This window comes from Neodiprion lecontei, chromosome 7, assembly GCF_021901455.1.
Source record: "Neodiprion lecontei isolate iyNeoLeco1 chromosome 7, iyNeoLeco1.1, whole genome shotgun sequence".
Lineage (NCBI taxonomy): Eukaryota > Metazoa > Arthropoda > Insecta > Hymenoptera > Diprionidae > Neodiprion > Neodiprion lecontei.
The window spans coordinates 14,088,892-14,106,999 of record NC_060266.1 but is presented as its reverse complement, the minus strand read 5'-3'; positions in this window follow the sequence as shown (position 1 = coordinate 14,106,999).

Below are 18,108 nucleotides of genomic sequence, written 5' to 3'. Positions count from 1 at the left end.
AATTCCCCTCATCCATATCCTCATCCTCCTTATCATCATCATCATCATCCCCGGTACTTTCCTCATCTTTTTCTTCTTCTTTTTTCATTGTCACATCCGGTAGTTCCGTTTTAATTTCATGTTCAATATGCTGCTGCTGCTGTCTTGAGGTATTAATCAATTCTTGCAACGGTGTTACTAAAGGCTTGAATACCTCTCCCATAACCTGTTCGGTCGTGTCCTTGTCCAACTTGAGCATTTTACGCCTCCGCCGTATGACATCGGATGCTTTCGATATTTCACTCAATGTGTCGCTATGCTGACGAATCTTGGCACTCTTCTTGTTGCCGACCCGATTGTTGCGATGGAACTGTGCAAGTTTATGTTAGTTGATGCTTATAAAGCAATCAAACCCCTTCCTATATCGCACCCCATTGATTTCGCTATCTTCGTCAATCACGGTAAAACTGTAATTGTCATCATTCCAGCATGCCGAGCACAAGTCTTCAAGTTGCTGATACGTCACGTCTGTGTTCACATGATCGTTGTTGATATGTTCCAGATTCATATCATCCTGCCAAAATAGCACCAATAAGTTTGCATTGTCACGCACTAGGTGTTTTGGAATGCGCGCATACGTTTGACTTAGATAAAAGCTATCGATATCGCGATGCCTGCCCATGCTGAAGTATGCTCTGATATTATCTTGCTTTTCACAGGTCACATCGTTGGAAATCACAACAGAGTTGGGTCTAGCATCTTTCGCTTTTACAACCTCATTGTTTTCACGGAACAGAAAATAACCCATTCCCTGAACGGGTTGTAGTAAATTTTGCAAAAATTAATACTTTGGCTGGATGAGAGATTTCGAATAGACGTAGACATTTTCGAATCGCAATCCATTGCCGTGGGTGATGAGTGAGAGAAAAGCGTTAGTTTGACCGCAATTGGATGGCCCGCAAAAAATTGCTCTTACGGTATTTGTCAGCAACTTTCCATGGCGTTTTTCTATCTTCCTCTTACCACGTCGGACCATTTTATCGAAATTCGCGATAGGTAGTTCATCGGGCTAATCTTGATATCTCATGGTGCTTCGTTAGCATGACAACGAGAACTAAGATGACGCTATATAAATTCCTCCTTTTATAGAAGTCACGTTAGTTGTTGCCCGACTATGAGGACGTGCACACGGAAGAAACGCGGTGGTGTTCTGTTGAATATAATCATCAATTATCTCCTAGTTGAATTGCATGTGCCAGGGTATCAGTACTGCGGACCTGGAACAAAATTGGCCCAGAGGTTGGCTCGTGGAGATTGGGAGATTAATCCGCTGGATGCCGCGCGTGAAGACCACGACATTACATACGCAAAGAATCGCGATATCACAGCGAGAAATCTTGCCGACAAAGCGCTCGCTGAGAAGGCGTGGAATCGCGTTTTGGCCAAGGACTCTAGTGTGGGTAAAAAGGATGTAGCCTGGGGAGTCACCAACACCATGCGAGCTCAATCTAAACTCGGAATGGGTTTAGCTACGAAGTGGTCGAAACTTGGAGCGGCTGCGAAGAAGAAATCTAGAACTGACGGGAAGAGTAAACAGCGGAAGAGATCTGTGAATCTTATATCCATCATCACAGCAGCGAAGGTCGCTATGCGATCGGGTTATAAAGCCGTCGAGTCGGCGTTGGCGGGTGCTCGTGCGGCTGCGCGTGCGACTGGGAAGAATGTTCGCGGGCCTCGTGTTATCCTGTGCCTGATAAAATTGGCGGCATCTTGCCGTTTCTCATTCCAATTCTGGCCGGTCTAAGCGCTACTGGGGCTCTTGCGGGTGGTGCTGCGGGTATAGCTGGAGCTGTCAACGAAGCTAGTGTCAACAAACATCGGTTGAACGAGGCCAAACGGCACAATACAACAATGGAGGCGATTGCTTTGGGCAAGGGATTATACCTGCGACCCTACCGCAGCGCAATGGTGCTGTAGTCACGTCCGGCAAAAAACTAATAAAGCTACCACTCCGAGCTCTCACCAATATTGATCCACACAACTATGCTAAAAATATGAAAATTTCACATTTCCGTGGCGTTTTCATGCGGAATGATCTGCCGAAATCAGGACCTGAAATGCAGGAATCCGCAATCAATAATCTTGCCGATAAAAACGGTCCAGGGACATTGGGTTGCATTCAAGAAGAATGGTGACCATGTTGTGTATTCCGATAGTTTCGGTGATTTGAAACCGCCTGAGGATTTGATGAGGTATCTCGGTGTTGTTAGCGTTGAATGCAATCACAAGAGGTATCAGGAATATGATACTGTGATTTGCAGGCACTTATGCCTCTAATTTTTTTGGCGAACAGATATAAAAAGATAAGTGTTACATGAGCAAGCATTAGTCATGCGGAATCGTTGACGTCAACACTGTCAGGCACATCCTCCGTGCTGGAGGCTCAATATTTCCCCCCAATCGAGTTATCACCAGAAAAGAACTATGTTCTCGGACTCGTCGAGTTCCTGACATTCAATTCAACACCCAATATTCATGAGACGTGTGATAAATTTCACCTGAAACGAGCGCACAACAGCAGAGAAAGCATCACGATACCCACGGGAAGCTATGAAATTGAGGATATTGAAAATTTTCTGCGTAAGGAGCTACCCTCTGACATCACTAACGACAACGAGCTGAACAATGAAGTCACGTGCAATTATGTGATAGTTCTCAAGCCCAAAGATTCCATCGGTCAATTATTAGGATTCAAGGCGGTTGAGCTAGCACGACACGTTACTCATAAATCTGAATTAACAGTAGCCATACTGAAGTTTAATACTTTACGCGTTGAGTGTACGATAACCACAGGGGCGTACATAAACGAGGGTCGAGCTCATACGATTCACGAATTTTTCCCAACCGTTCTATCGGGATATAAGATTGTTGAAGTGCCCACCAGTGTCATTTACCTGCCAATTGCCGTCCGGTCGATACATCACTTACAGCTGAGAATAGTCGATCAAGACGACGAGCTGATTAATTTTCGCGGCACAATGATTACTGCACGTTAGACGTGGAATGACTCAAATAAGCGGGTTCGTGTTTGAAACGAGAAAGTTGGGCATAAGTTATAGAAGTCAAACGTCATGGTCAAAAATCATCAGTCGCCCGACACCTCTGACAACGTTCATACCGCCTACGAGATTGACACCTCTGAACGTTCGGTTTCTCCAGAGCCTGGGTCTTCGATTACGTGGAAATTCTGAAAAATAAGAATTCGTGTTCGCTGCATCCTGTGTGTGTTACCACGGAAGAAATACTGATAAGACAGAAACCTGTGGTTTCCGAGGAATCGATTGCGGACTCTGAGATTCATGCTTATCAGCCGTTTGCATCAATTTAAGGTCTGAAGGATGTAACAATGTCTTCTGTATTTTTTGGATATTTTGTTATTAATCAATTTGGAATATTAGGTAATTATTTATTAAATATAGTAACGTAGCATTTTTAATGTCCGTTTGGCTCCTCGAACCTTACACGGAACCCCGAAGTGGGGATTTTACGAGATTAATAGTAAATAATTTTGAAAAGAGCACCAGGACGCATCCATAACTCTGAAAGGGGGACACTTTACAGACTAGCGAATACAATATTCCAGGATTTTCGTTTATTTTGTTTCAAGTATATGCAACGCCAAGCGGGGAATCGGCGGCGCATTCAACAGCGTCTGATGATATCAGTAGCAGAGATGTAAGAAGAAGGGATGACGAGGATGCGGCTAGCACCGCCACCAGAGGGCCCCACACGAGGCTATACAGACAGCGCCAATGTAGAGCTCTACCGCGCGAGAAACCGAGACGAAAAAGATTCCCGTTGTTGGCCAGCGAGCCATAGCCAACTCTGTAGAATATCGGCATTGTACAACCGAGCGTAGCCGTCACTACGCCATTGCTGAAGAAGCAACGCTGGCTGCTAATCAACGGTCCGCGACAATGGACATCGGCGTTTGCGCTGAGCTAAGATTTAAGAATTAGGTAATGCAATGACCAGTAAGATCTAGATAATTTTCGTGACTGATAGCGCCTCAGTGGGTATATAGGAAGGATTACGCGTCAGCGTTCAAGTGACTTTGTCCATAGCAGCCGTATGATGAGGACCTAAATGCTTGGGGGGGGGGGGTAACGGTTTGCACTTTCGAAAAATCGATTTTTTTTTGTCTTGTTACGTCCGTGGGTAGAGTTTACTCCTGAGCGGAAGGAGTAACCTGGTTGGCTTCGCTTTTACGTTACAGGTCAACCGGAAATCAGGATGGGATTGAATAAACTGGAGTATGTTGATATGTCGTTTATAAGTTTATTCCGTAGAACATGAGATAGCGGTCGGAATGAGTTGTGTGTTGCGAAAAGATATATATGAAGGCAAGATGTGGAATTGTCGAGTGTCAGAATAGGAGTGTCCCTCGAGACGTGAAACGGACGGGTGCAGAAAAGGTGTCACAAAGCTAGGAGTAGGGAATGGAATTTGAAGAGTAAGCGTGATAGTGAATAGCGTGAGACTACGTAGAGATAAGAGGACAGGACAGAACTGTGGGAGAGTTAGCGAGTAGGAAAAATAGAAAGAAGTGGTATGTTGGACGTAACACCCCCCCCGTCAGAGGGAGCAAGAAGGTGGAAATGTGAAACATGATTTGTGCTTAAAATTAGTTTTACAATTATTCTTATTATAGGTAGTGTATGGTTTATATTCTGGATTACGTTTGAGCGTAAGGCATATAGTTATAATACTATGGTTACATAATGTTGTTTAAAGCTAGGCGCCTAGGGTTAATGCGCATGGAAGCGGGTTAGTACACTTAAGCCTAAACAACAATGATTTTTTTTTTTTTTTTTTTTTTTTTTTTTTGATATGTCGAGATACAGAGTTTGACCTATTTGTACAATGATATCGGTTATGAGTGTAGATATATTTTGGGCTAATTTTAAACTAAGGGTATAAGATCGTCACTACAATTATTTTAGTGCAGTAGTGTACACAAGTATTTATTTTATTTATGTCTGTTTGACAGCGCAACAGCAGAACTTGATAGCAATATAGTAATTGCCTATTTGTAATAAGGTTTTCGTAAGGTGGGTGGGTTTAAAGGAAGCGGAGGTGGTGTGTGATGAACTGCATGATGGGTTTCTACTTCGTTGGGAATGGGTAGGACAGAAGAAGTAGGTGGGTGAATAATATTCAGCTCGATTGGATTGTCATACCCTGTTTGTATGGCTCTAAATGTCTGGTTCATCTTTTTTGTTTTGCAATGTGTGCACAGAGTAATGACCTTGCCGAGGCATGAGTGACGGTAGAATAAGTATAGGGTTGCGAGAGATAGCAAACCAACACCGCTGTAAGTAAGAGTGTCTTTGATGTGCAACATATAGCGCTGTGTGCGGTGGTGTGTGCTGATATCAGTAGCTTGTTTTGCGATATCCTGCAGCGATAGTCCGGTATTGGCCAAGGCATGTACATCTATGTGCGAGGTTTTGTGGAATGGGGGGATTGCAATTAAGGATAAGTCGGTGGAAATATTAAAATCAAGACTGAGGGATACTTGACTTAGATCCAAGGTAACTTTGGGGACGTAGGAGAGAGTCTCGGTAGATTGTGAGCGTTTCGAAGTTTTGAGAGTGACCTCAGAAGTACTAGCCGTACATAGGTCTTGCAATTGTTCGAAGAAGATTCCCGGGTTCTGATTCAGTTGCTTAATCGCGACGTTAGTCGAATCGTCTGTCGTGCTGTCGAGAGCACTGCACCTGCAACGATATGCAAGAGTATGAGACGTAATGTAACGCGATCGCAGGCAATATGGTAGCATGCTATTGTCGGTTGTACTGTAGTAGCTATTGAAGGGGTTAATGTGGGATTTTACTATGTATGTGCGATTTTCAGTTTATTGAGATGAACTATTTTAGTTTTGTTTAGCGTGAGGTATATTTCGGCGTTAACGTCATCTATTATTCGTTTGATTACATACGGGCCTTTATAATGATCTTGGAATTTTGACCTTGTTTCGTTCAATAGGTAGACAGTTTGTCCTACTTCAAATCGTTGTGGGTTAATTGTTCTGTCGTAGTGTTCCTTACTTTTCTGTTTAGCTTGTTTCAGGTTCAACGCGGCGCGTTTACGGATGTCTGTGAGATTCGCTATTAGATCGAGGAGGAATGTATCGTATGTATGCGTGGATGTGTTGCTTAGTATCGCGTCTGTCGGTAGTTTAGCTTCCGAGCCGAAGATCAGCTGGTGAGGTGAATAATGTGTACTGTCGTGTTTTGCTGTATTATAGCAGAAAATGGCGAAACGTATGAATTCATCCCAATCTTTACCTTCGTTGGTGTAATGTTTGATGTATTCGGTAATTACGAGGTGACTTCTTTCTAATGAGCCGTTTGATTGCGGTCTATAGGCGGTTGTTCGTAGTTGTTTAATTTTGAAGAGTTTACAAAGTTGTTTGATGACTGTGCTCATAAAATTCTGTCCTTGGTCTGTAAGTATTGCTCGAGGAGCACCGTAACGTGTAATGTATTCTTTTGCGAATGCTGCGCCTATAGTTTTGGCGGTGGCATCAGGTAAAGGGATGGCGTCCAGGAATTTTGTCAAATTGCATTGTATTGTCAAGAGATATTTGTTGTTCGATTTAGTAAGGGGTAGAGGTCCAACAATATCTAATGCCACTTTGTCAAAGGCCTCTGCGGGCGTGTCAGTGATTGCCATGGGTAATTTTGTTTTGATCCTGACTAGTTTTTTCCTCTGGCAACTGCCGCAAGATCTGATGATATTTTGAATTTGCTTTTTCATATTTGGCCAAAAATATTTTTCTCTTATTTTATTGAAAATTTTTGTAACGCCTTGGTGTCCTCCGATCAGTGACTCGTGGTACTCTTTGATCATGTCTTCGCGTAATCGTTCGTCTGGTATAATTGTAGTATTTCTACAAAGTGTTACTCGAATGTCTGAATCCGCAAAAATGTGATAAATCAGTTTTTTAAAGATAGATCGTAGAATATCATCAACTCCTGGTCCTGACATGGGGAATGATATGGACCGAATGTCTAGTCCGGACAAGATAATCCTCAAGTTAACTAACGTGTAGAAAATGTCGTCAAGTCTGCCCGGGTCTGATTGACGTGGTTTCACTACGAGGGTAAATATGTATTTGTTGTTTTTCAACCGAGTTTTAATTACGTCGGATATTTCTGGATTCTGGTTTTGAAAGGATTCCATGCTTATTAGATTTCCGTCTATCAACTGTTTTTCTAGTCCTTCTGTCCAACCACAATTAGCTGATACGAAATGAGCGTAATTGTCGCACAACATGAGAAGTCCGTCATTAGTTTCGGTTACGTTGGGTGTTGGTAATATGTCATTTTGATTTTGTATGAAGTAATCTAAGCAACAAAAGTTGTCATTGTCAATATGGGGGCGGTCCGGTTTTCGCTCTTCGGGATTCTCGCGACGTTGTGAGCCTAAAGGTGGTTGCGTTGCCGTAGGTACAACGGAGGCATCGCTATCCGTGTCTTCAACAGCTGACTCCGGATCATGTGTCACGGAGTCACTCTCCGAGATATCAGTTGGGTAGCGCGAGGGAGTAGAAACCGGAGCATGTCTTGGAGCTGACCTAGTGCCGGTCCGACGCATTGGCCGACGAGTTACAGGGGGAGCAGGGATTCTGGGTGTTGATGCGTCTGCTTCAGGTTCAGAAGATGTCGAGTCATAAGTCGGGTTTTGATAATTACAAATGGTGATCTTTATGTCGGAGTCTTTAAATATGTAATGGATCATCCGATTAACAAGGTTCCAGTCTCACTTATCTAAGCCGCAGCCTAGTCTTGGAATCGAGAGCGATTTGACTTTGTCTTGTTCTAAGCAATTCTTTAGATTTACTAGGGCGTTGAACAGTGTTTCTTCAGTTGGTTTCTGGTAGTGGTATTTTTTGGTTACTAGATTGTAAATGAGGCGGTTACCATGTGGCAGTGTCAATACGTTCGTTACTTCAGGGTCTAGTTGTTGTAGTTGATCTCGGGTGATTATTTTCCTATTGATTAGTTGTCCCGCGACTCCTCGTGATGTCTTGCAGTCTGCCGAGATGCAGTGGGCTAGGTTATCTTGTCTGTCGAGGAGATTGGCGCGTATCTCTTGAATAAATTTACTATGCGTTAATGGTAGGTGGTTAAGATCTGTTACGAATTCCGTGAATCGAGGGGCGTAATTTCGTCCTTTACTGGTAGTGGCTTCGGGTGTCGGCTTATTCAGCGTGTCGGACTGTTCTTCACGTATTTTAACACTACGACCTTGGGGCTTACCGGAGTTTTGGTTTGTTTCAGATGAGGTGAGTGGTTGAATTCGTTCCGTAGTTTGCTTGATCGTTTTATCGACTACGATCGGTGCCTCCGTTGCGCTGCTATTGTCAGTCATACTGGCATTTGAGTCAGAGGTACCAGTAGAAGTCGAAGTGTCTTGTAATGCTTTGTTTCGTCTTCGTGGGGAAGGGTTGGTGGATTCATGTACAGATTCATGCGCTCGTATTGGGTGCTGGTCTACATGTTTCATTCGCTTGTGAGCGCCGGTAGATGAAGATAGCGTATCCGGTTCGCGAGCACGTGTTGGGTGTTGGTGAGCTATTTTGGTGCGTTTGTGAACGCTGGTAGACGAAGACAGCGTATCTGGTTCGCGAGCACGCGTTGGGTGTTGGTGAGCTACTTTGGCGCGCTTGTGGGCGTCAGTAGATGAGCATTCTGTATCGGGTCGTGGCCGTTTTGAGGTAATAGGTAGAATTCGGAAAGAGTCGACAGGTGGATTTCTGGAAAGCGCGTCTGCGTTAGAGTTCGCTATTCCTTTTTTATGTTTTGTGACGTACGAATATTCTTCCAACTTCAGTCTCCAGTGCATTAAACGAGAAGTCGGGTCCCGTACGTTTTTGATCCACTTTAGTGGTTCGTGGTCTGTTACCAGAGTAAAGGTTCTACCGTAAAGATAAGGACGAAAATGTTTGACGGCGTAAACGACTGCTAAGAATCCTTTTTCGGACACCGAGTAATTGATTTCGGCCTTTTGTAACACCCTAGATGCATACGCGATTGGTAAATCCTCGCCATCTTTGTCTTGACTAAGTATTGCTCCTATTGCATACTTTGAAGCGTCGGTTGTTAGGATAAAGGGTTTTTCGAAGTCTGGATACTGCAGTATCGGTTCTCGACACAGACTATCGCGTAGTGTTTCGAACGCAAATTGATGTTCTGCTGTCCATAGGAAAGGGCTATTCTTCTTTAGCAAATTATTAATAAGTCTAGCCATTTTTGAAAGGTTAGGAATGAATCTTCGGTAGTAGCCTATCAAGCCTAAAAATTGTTTGATCTGTTTAGGATTCTTGGGAACTGGGTAGTTTTTTATTGCTGATATCTTCTCCGGATTAGGTTTCAATCCATTTTGAGTGATGACGTGACCTAGGTATGCTACTTCTTTACGCAGAAATTCACATTTATCTGGCTGCAGGGTTAGTCCTGCATCAGACAATCTCTTCATGAGTTTCCGAAATTTGGTTTCGTGTTCCTCCAAGGATCGGGAGTAAATGACTATATCATCCAAATAGACAAACATATCTGTACCCTGTAATCCCGATAGAACCTGATCCAATTAGACGTTGAAAGGTGGATGGGGCATTTTTTAAGCCAAATGGCATTCTAGTATATTCGAAATGGCCGTGAGGAGTCGAAAAAGCGGTCTTTGCGCTGTGATCGGGATCCATTGGAATTTGGTGGAACCCAGAAGCCAGGTCGAACGTTGAGAAATATTTTGCGGAACCTAGCTGATCTAGGATATCGACGATATTTGGTAGCGGGTAAGCGTCGCCAATGGTTTTTTCATTTAATTTCCGGAAGTCAATGACCATTCGCCACTTCTTTTCGCCGCTAGCATCTGATTTCTTGGGGATGATCCAGACCGGAGAATTGTAAGGAGATGAAGAATGTGTGATAATGTTCTGATCAAGGAGTTTGGTCACTTGTTTTTGTATTTCGTCTTTGTGTACTCTTGGGTGTCTGTATTGTTTGGTATGAATTGGTGCGTCATTGGTAGTAGGGATCGTATGGCTGACTAAGTTTGTATGTCCCAGGGTGTCACCCGGGAGGAAAAATAAATGGTTGAATTCGATAGCAAGATTAACTATTAATTGTTTTTCTTCGTCGTTCAAATGATCCAATCGTAAGTTTTCTTTTAAAATCTCAAGGCGTCTCGAATCGTAATTTGGGGATGTGGGAAGAACGCGATTCTCGATCCTTTTTTGTTTTTCGTGTAAGACCTGTGCTAGTAAGACCTGTCCGCTGCTTGCAGTACTTGTATGCGTTAGGTGTGTTTTTGCACTGAGCGTGGCGGTGCTCGCGAGTTCATCGACTTCTTCTAGTGTTACGACTGGTCTTCTTATTTCCACAGCTGATTCGTTGGAATTTATTGCATAAACGTAAGCAAACCCTTGTTGGTTGGTAACCAGGGCCTGTCCCAGGAATATGTTAGCGCCTACTTCCAACTGTTCTATGAATCCCGTTTTTACAGAGGGATTCGAAATTTTCAGTGCAATCACCTTGGCCGTTCGTGGTGGTATCAATATGTAGTCTTCGTTTAGGAGTTTGAATGGTTTGCTAGTATTGTTCGGTATTATTTTTTCTGTATCGAAAGATATCGTTGCATTTTCGTTCCGTAAAAATATCGATCCTGAGATTCCGTCTTCTTGTATCGGAAACAGATCGTCGACTATATGGAATATATGAAGGTTGTCACCGATTCGAATGCTAGTTGTTCCTACTACTTTTATTGGCTCATGTATAGCACTGGTAACGTGGATCTGATCTTCGAGTAATTTACACGGAACATGCGGATGTATTGCTCCGAGTTTAATTATGTTTACATCAGCACCGGTGTCAACTATAAATGTGCTGGGTTGTCGTGTGAGTTCACCGGTGGTTATTCGAACCTTCGGTGTTTGTGTGACAGATGTTATGAGGATACGCGGTGGTGTTTTTGTGTTGGTTCTATGATTGTTAAAGGGAATAACGCCGGTTTCGCGAGAGATAAGGTAGTTGTTTTTGAAACAGATAGTCGCCTTTTCCGAACGTAAAAAGTCTGCACTCAGTATACCGTCTTCGATGATAGGGAAGGAGTTATCGACAAGATGGAATTCGTGGCGTGTATTAGCTAACTCGATGTAGAGACTTCCTATTGTTCTGATGGATTCTTCCGTTATCCCTGAAATCTGCCTAATGTCCGTCTTTGTGACGTGGACTCTTGGGTCGATTTTATCGATTTTTAACAAATTAATATTAGCGCCAGTATCTATTATTAGTGTCACGTACCCATTCAAAGATTGCGGGCATTGTGTTCGAATCTGTGGAGGGCCAGATTCTAATTGTACGGAGCTGACGTTTGGTTTGGACGCTGCTCCGGTTTGAGGGAGGTCGATGCGTCCGCGCGGCCGTCCCTGAACTCGTTCAAATGGTTCGCGTTGCCTGAATATTCGCGATGTTGCTTTGCTTCGTATGAAACTTCTGGGTGGATGCCTGTATCGCAATTCTCGTTCGAGTAGTCTTGTGTTACGTAATTAACCCTGAAGTTCGATCGTGAAGTATTTGGTGTGTTATACTGTTGTGAGCGTTGCCTGTCATCTCGCGTCTGGTCTAAAGGTTGGTTTGTCGGGTCTCTTGCTCGATATTGGGTATTGGGATTGTTCTGTTGTTAACGATTAGTGTTATTTTGGAAAATTCTTGAATCTTGTTGGAATTTTGGATTCTGGGGATATTGGGACCGATTTGAGCGGCACTTATCGTTTGAGTGGCCTTTGCGACCACACTGCGTGCAAGTTGTGTTGTTGCGCTGTCTCGTTCTGCACTCCTCTATACTATGACCTGCCTTCTTGCAGTATCTACACACTACTAATAGGGAAGGTTGTTCAGGACAATATTTGTCGATGTGATCGGTTAATTTACATATACTACATTTTATGTGGTTTTGTGTTTCGTAGTTAGTATCACGGTATGAGGCTAGTTTAAGTCTATCTGATAATAGTTTTTCAGTCTTGGTGGCCGTGTCTATAGCCATTTGTAGGGTTTGTGGATTCTCGTGAGCTACTCTTATTTCTAATTCGTCTAGTAATCCTTTGATAAATCTTAGTCTTGCGGTCTCTTTGATATTTTTCTTTAGCACTTGAGCATCACTGATAGATTCTGAGGCATCTATTGATTCGCACGCTTGTCTTAATAGATGTTTTATTCTAGCACCGTAATCCAGAACACTCTCGTTTCGCCTCTGTGCCGATTGTGCGAGGTCTAGCTGGATATCTGGGAGGTGTTGTTTAGACGCGTAGGCCTGTTTTAGGCAGTATAGCAAATCTCGAAGAGAATCCGGATTATCTGACTCTATATATTTACTCGCGTCGCCTTCGATTTTCGTGCGAATGAGTGTGGAGAATAAATTCAGTTCTCTGGCTAAGACAGCTTGTTTTGCGCATTCTACTTTAGTTATGAATTCGGATACGGGCATATTAGTGCCATTGAACGTGGGAATCAGAGCTAATGCATCTTTAAGAGGCAGGTGCGGAGAAGTGCCTTCGGTAGCCATGTTGTAAATTTTAATCTAGGATTTGTCGACTTACAAAGTGAAGATAAAGAGGAGGAACGGAATAAAATGTTGCATTCTTCCGTGAGGATGTTGGTCCAGCGATTTCGTGTCTGTAGTCGGTGATGACGTCGGTGTGCGTTGTGTCGTGCTAGAAGTCGTGAAGAATGAAGATGTCGTCGTAGTAGCAGCAGGAGATAGTCTTTCAGCAATATCGATTTGGAGATACGGATTTGTCTGTGACGTTCGTGTGAATCAGAGATCGTTGATTGCGGTAACGTAGAATATGGCTTTCAGAGTGTCTTCAACACTATCACACAGTGGTATTACTTTTTTATTAACATCACTGAGCTTGCACACTTCAGAACCGGTCTATCAGATGGCACTTCATGCGTAGCACACACGTAAAATTGTATCACTGAATTTCCGGAAAGCGAAGGCCACCGCTGCCACCAATGTTACGTCCGTGGGTAGAGTTTACTCCTGAGCGGAAGGAGTAACCTGGTTGGCTTCGCTTTTACGTTACAGGTCAACCGGAAATCAGGATGGGATTGAATAAACTGGAGTATGTTGATATGTCGTTTATAAGTTTATTCCGTAGAACATGAGATAGCGGTCGGAATGAGTTGTGTGTTGCGAAAAGATATATATAAAGGCAAGATGTGGAATTGTCGAGTGTCAGAATAGGAGTGTCCCTCGAGACGTGAAACGGACGGGTGCAGAAAAGGTGTCACAAAGCTAGGAGTAGGGAATGGAATTTGAAGAGTAAGCGTGATAGTGAATAGCGTGAGACTACGTAGAGATAAGAGGACAGGACAGAACTGTGGGAGAGTTAGCGAGTAGGAAAAATAGAAAGAAGTGGTATGTTGGACGTAACAGTCTTATCCTATTGTTGAACATTTAAAGAATATATTCCCAAAGTAGTATACCAAGGCCGGTTCTACACGCAGATTCCTGTTACCGACACTTACCGACCGAGCCGCTCCACGCAGCCCAGACTCAAACCCTTTTCCGCTCCGCGCACCCCAGACGCAAACCCTTTTCCGCGATGACGTCACAGTCTGCCGTACCGGCTTGAGGTCAAAACCGTGCAACCTTACCGACAGTTGTATCGATCGAGGGTCAAAATCGTGCTGTTTTACCGACAATCTTACCGACTGAAGGTCTGTAATGCTCGCCTGCCAACGGTAGAGGGCACAACGGGGGGCGAGAACTTTTTTACCGTCCCACATTCTTTTCCCACGATAGGACTGCTGATGTGTAACATTACCCACTCCGAAATCCTTTCCCACGGTAGGACTGCTGGTGTGTAACATCAACCACCCTCACATTCCTTTCCCACGTTATCAACCACGTGACATTCCAAAATTAATGGTTTCTAGAATTGTTTTTCACTTACTCGGATGTCGGTTTAATATCCAAGGTCGACTGATAGCCGCGGTACATTCAAAGCCATGGATCTGCGGTGTTGGGTTACTATCGCTCTGGGAATGCCAGAAGATGCGCGCGCATACATAAACATACGTACAGCTGCCCTATAAAAAGGACGCTCATCACTGCAAACGATCATTAGGTCACAACTTGTCAAGCATACGTGAGGAAAAAGCTGAAGATGGAATCCACGAAGTGTTTAAGATTGATCGATATTATGGAAACGGCGTGCAAGATTTTATCTGAAAAATCGTCGCCGGCAGAAGTTGCAAAATGGATTCGATTCGGAACCCAAAATATCAGGCTTTTGGATAAAATCTTACGCAATAATCCATCAACGATCAGGAAGAAAACAAGAATTTTGACTACAATTGGAATTCTGAAATCGTTGACAGTCAAATTTCAACAATTTCAAAAAGTGGTTGACGGATTACGAAGCCGACGAAGAAGTGATCGAGTACGGTGGGAAGATATAGAATCAGCTTTCGAGAGGAGAATTCAAACTGGATCCATCGTCAATTTGAAGCATAAAGATGTGGAGAGATTTCTAGAAGACGGAAAGGTACTGGCTGTGACGAGACTAAAAAACGCTCTGAAGAAAGACAGGAGCTTGAAAGCCAACGTTAACCTGGCTTGTAAATTTGAACTTAGAAAAGATGATCGCACGGTGGAAGAAATCAAATTTTTTAATACAAGGAATGAAATCATCCTCCAGACAACGGATATCAACGAATGGTTCATCGAAAACGCGACGGAGCGTTTGTTGGAAAAGGTGGAAGATTTCCAGGAAAAGGATTCAGGCTGGTCGCTGACTGAGATAATCAGTTTAACTGTGAATATCAACAAGTACGTGCCACTACGAGGCGGTGTCTTCACATACACACCACTACCCAAAGATATTCAAGATAAGAAGGCTGTCGTCAACATCCGTAACAGCGACTCGTATTGCTTTCTTTGGTCGGTCACCGCAGCTCTGTTCCCAGCCGACAACAACCATCCTAACGCGACCAGCTCGTACCCGCATTTCAGCTCAGTGCTACAATACGAAGGTTTGCATTTTCCAATGTCTTTAGACCAGATTCCAAAATTTGAGAAACTCAACAAACTTTCAATCAACGTTTATGGTATATATAGTACGGAAAAACAAAGGCGCAGTGAAATCGTACCCATTTATTTGAGTCGAAACAAGTCTGATAAGCCTACAATCCATCTTTTAGTAATAAAGTCTGAAAACGCTGATAGTATGGAAAATATTGAAAAGAATGTAACACATCATTTTGCATGGATTCGAAATCTGTCTCGATTAACGAGTTCTCGAATTTCCAAACGCTCACATCAGACGTGGTTGTGCGATAGGTGTCTGTCTCATTTTAATTTCGCAAGATGTTTGTTGAAACACCGAGTTGATTGCATGAATTTAAACAGAACCAAAGTTATTCTATCTACAGATGAGGAAAAAATACTGAAATTCAAAAATTTCAAGCATAAAAAAACCGTTCCATTCTGCATTTACGCGGATCTCGAATGTTTACTGGAACCTACGCTCAAAAAGATGGGTACAAGAACAATTTATCAGAAATATCTTCCGTGTAGTATAGTTTACTATCTACATTGTGCGTTTGACGATTCGCTTTCAAAATTCGAAATTAATCGTGGAGAGACTTGCGTTCAATGGTTTGTGAATGAATTAGCGGAATTGGCACATTCGTTGGAAGTTTATTTCAAAACTGTTGTACCGATGGAACCGCTCAATTTCAATGAAATCAACGAATTTTTCATTCAACAACAGTGTGTCACATTTGTGAAAAACCGTTTACACTCACAGACATGAAACATCGTGATCACTGCCATTTCACGGGAAAGTAACGTGGTGCTGCTCACCGTGGTTGCAATCTAAATTACCCAAATTCGCACACTATCCCAGTGATATTCCACAATCTGTCGGGTTACGATTCACATTTTCTGATCAAAGCACTGGCTACATCGTTCGAGGGCACAATTGAGCTTCTACCCGTAAACAAAGAAAAGTACATTTCTTCTACAAAATATGTCGAGGGGACAGATATAAAGTTTAGATTCGTAGAGTCGTACCGTTTCATGCCCAGTAGTCTTGAGAAATTAGCAACGTATCTCGGTGATGATCAAAAATCAATCACACGAAAATTTTATCGCAGCTGAGATAAATTTCAGTTATTGACTTTTAAAGGAGTGTTCCCGTACGAATACGTAGACAGTTGGGAGAAGCTCGAGGACACACGGCTACCATCCAAACAACAATTTTACTCAAAATTAAATGATCGGGATATATCAGACGACGACTATGCACATGCATGTAAAGTTTGGCAAACTTTTAACGTTCAAACTTTGGGAGAGTATTCGGACTTGTATTTACAGACGGACGTGTTTTTACTGGCTGACGTTTTTCAAAATTTTCGACAGAATTGTTGGACGATGTACAAACTGGACCCGTTACATCACTACACAGCGCCCGGTCTATCGTTTGATGCAATGTTAAAATGTACAGGCATCGAACTCGAGCTTCTCACCAACATAGACATGGTTATGTTTATCGAAAAGGGTATTCGAGGTGGTGTGTCACAGTGTTCGAACAGATACGCAAAGGCCAACAATAGATATATGGGAGAGGAATTCGATCCTGAGGTCGAAGAATCTTATCTCATGTACTTTGACGTTGATAACACCGGCACACAAAAAAAATTGAGTAGAATGTGCATTTGACCGGACCTACCTACGGGTACGTATTTTGGTCCGCTGAATCCGAATCCGAGGTCAGTTTGACCCCTACACCCCCAAAATTTCGAGAAAACTTCGAAAAACCGTAAAAATGATGAAAATCGGCAGTTTTAATGATAAAAAAAATTTTTTGGAATTAAACTAAGCGTGATTTTCATGTATTTCGATCTACTGAATATGAATCGAAACTTTATTGAGACCAAGAGCCATTTCAAATGTAAAAAAATCACACAAACCCTCCAAAATTCCGAAAAAATATAGTTTTCATGATAAAAAAACTTTTTCTGGTCCAATTCAGATAAAATTTTATATCTTTTCATGTCTTCAATTCGCATCTTAATTTTTTTAGTCTATTGTAAATTTTTTTAGTAAATTAGTGAATTGTAAAAAAATTGTAAATTGTAAATTTTTACAATTTTTTCGAATTTTTCCAGCTTTAGAGGGTGAATAGACTAAAAAAATTAAGATGCGAATTGAAGACATGAAAAGATATAAAATTTTATCTGAATTGGACCAGAAAAAGTTTTTTTATCACGAAAACTATATTTTATCGGAATTTTGGAGGGTTTGTGTGATTTTTTTACATTTGAAATGGCTCTTGTGAAATTGTAATTTGAAATTGTAAAATTTGAAATTATAAAAAAATTGTAAATTTTTACAATCTTTTCGAATTTTTCCAGCTTTAGAGGGTGAATAGACTAAAAAAATTAAGATGCGAATTGAAGACATGAAAAGATATAAAATTTTATCTGAATTGGACCAGAAAAAGTTTTTTTATCATGAAAACTATATTTTTTCGGAATTTTGGAGGGTTGGTGTGATTTTTTTACATTTGAAATGGCTCTTGGTCTCAATAAAGTTTCGATTCATATTCAGCAGATCGAAATACATGAAAATCACGCTTAGTTTAGTTCCAAAAAATTTTTTTTATCATTAAAACTGCCGATTTTCATCATTTTTACGGTTTTTCGAAGTTTTCTCGAAATTTTGGGGGTGTAGGGGTCAAACTGACCTCGAATTCGGATTCAGCGGACCAAAATACGTACCCGTAGGTAGGTCCGGTCAAATGCACATTCTACTCAATTTTTTTTGTGTGCCGGTGTAATTTGTACGGTACTGCTATGAGCTTTGCTCTGCCATACAATTCCTTCGAATGGTTATCAGACTTCGAACAATGCGACGTTCTTACCATCTCGGACGATGCGGAGTTTGGTTACATACTGGAGGTGGATTTGGTATATCCTGCGGAACTGCATGAAATTCATAAGGATTTACCACTGTGTCCGGAGCACTATATACCTCCGATCTCGAATAGTA